Source organism: Penaeus monodon, chromosome 4 (assembly GCF_015228065.2).
Source record: "Penaeus monodon isolate SGIC_2016 chromosome 4, NSTDA_Pmon_1, whole genome shotgun sequence".
NCBI lineage: Eukaryota > Metazoa > Arthropoda > Malacostraca > Decapoda > Penaeidae > Penaeus > Penaeus monodon.
Window position 1 is genome coordinate 18477635 of NC_051389.1, and position 2327 is coordinate 18479961.

Sequence of the window (2327 nt, forward strand, 5' to 3'; positions counted from 1 at the left end):
AAGAAAATTAATGAAATTCTGGTCAATATAAGACTGAGCAACACTGATGACATACGTGATGCGATCAAAGCTGCAGCTATACTTGTCAGTGAAAGAATTGATGCAAAAGAGAAAGAGAGAGCAAAAGCAAAAGGACCCTTTTTGGAAGAGGCGTATTGAAAATGAAATTGGCAAACTCGGGAAAGGCCTCAGCCGTATTGAAGCATGGTTCAAAGGAAACTGAATAAATGGTAAAGAGCTTGATCTGAAACAAAGAAATATAGTCTTAAAGCCAAAGGATTTAAGGTTGTCATTTATTTTAATATTTAAGAACTGAAGCACAGAATCTCTGCCAAGAAAGAAAAATTAAAAAGATTCGTCTCATGAACCACTCAGTATCGACAGAATAGATAATTTAGAAATAATCAAAAGGTGTACGAAGAGCTAGGTGGGAAGAGGAAAAGAGAAAAAGGAGCGCCTGATGTAGAGGAATCTAGGGAGTTCTGGAGCAACTTATGGGACAATCCAATTCAGCATAATGAAAGTGAAGAATGGCTAAAGCAAGTTGAACAGGAAATGAAACGGGTGTAAAAATACAGTGGCATAAGTATCAGATGGAAGATGGAAGTAGCAACATAAGGAAAATGCCTATCTGGAAGTCCCCCGGTTTGGATGGAATTCAGGGTTTTTGGTTGAAAAGGCTCACTAGCCTGCTTGAAATGATAGCCTGGGAATGAATCATTGCTTGGTGACTTGAAAGGTACCTTCTTGGATAGTTAAAGGCAGGACTGTATTGATTCAAAGAGATCGGAACAAAGGCAATGCGGTTGGAAACTACCGACAAATTGCATGTCTTAACGTACTGTGGAAGCTCCTTACCGCAATAATCTTTCACAAATTATATGTACATCTATATAATAGGCATTTGCTGCCAGAGGAACAAAAGGGCTGTAGAAAGCGATCCCCTGGAACAAACGACCAGTTATTTATTGACTATAAAAGGCGTAAGAGTAACTTAAGCATTGCCTGGATTGATTTTCAGAAGCATATGACATAGTGCCACATTTTTGAATGCTGAAATCCTTAGAGTTTATCGGGGCTCCCAGGAATGTTACAGAACTTCTGGAGAGCAGCATGAAAGATTGGAAAACAAAATCTGTTTTCAGGAGAATCTTCCCTTGGGGCAGTCAATATTATCAGGGATATATTTCAGGGAGTCTCCCTATCATCATTGTTTTTTGTCATTACACTCATTGCCTTTACTCTGGTGTTAAATTAAAGCGGGATATTCTTTTGGGAATGGAAAGCCTAGATTAAACCATTTATTATTTATAGATGATCTGAAATTATATGGAGGCAGTGAAAGTGATACAACTCATTCGTGAGGACAACGAAATTGTGGAGTTTTAGTTCTTAAAAGGGGAAAAGAATGCAAATGTGAAGGAATAGATCTGGGAGAAGGCGTTATTGTTAACGAAGTTGAGATAAATGGCTGTAAATATTTAGGAATAATAGAAAGAGATGATATATCCCATCAGGAAATGAAGGAAAGAACAGAGCAAGAATATATTAACAGAGTGAAAGCGACTTTAATATCCATGGAGGGAATGTTATCAAGGCAATCAATACATGGGCTGTGGCACCAGTAAAGTATGGTGCAGGTGTGACAAACAGGACCATCGAAGACTAAAAAAGTATGGAAAGAAAAAACAGAAAGTGATTAACAATGCATGGTGACTTTCATCAAATGTTGGAAGGCTTTATACCCCTAGGTAGGGAACTCACAAGTATTCGAGATAGTGTTGGGGAAGAAGTTCTAAGTATTGGCAAGTACATCATCGAAAGCCCTGAGAAACTATTTAAAGTTGCAGAAGAACTTAAATTTGTGAAAAGAGCAACAACGGCGCTGGTTAGGGAAAGAAAGGAGAGACAAACGGAGTGAAAAGAAAAAATATTATATGGGGAATTGAGACAGAAGAACATAAAAACAGGAAAAGATGGGAATGGTTAAGAGGAGGAGAATTAAAACGAGGAACGGAAATTTTGATTTGCGCTGCACAAGAGCAGGCCCTAAAGACTAACTCTGTAGCATATAGCATAGACATCATTAAGCCGCCTATGCAAAGAGAAAAAAAATAGTGTTACCCATATTGTGAGTGCATGCTCTAATCTTGCAAAGAATCAGTATCGAAAACGACATGCCAAGTTAGGTAAGAAAATACATTGGTTGCTTTGCAAGAAGTTCTCGATAGACTGCAATGAGAAATGGCTCTTACATGAACCAGAGCCAGTGCAAGAGAACGAAAGATGTAAGATCCTGTGGCACTTCACACAACTGATAAGGTGCT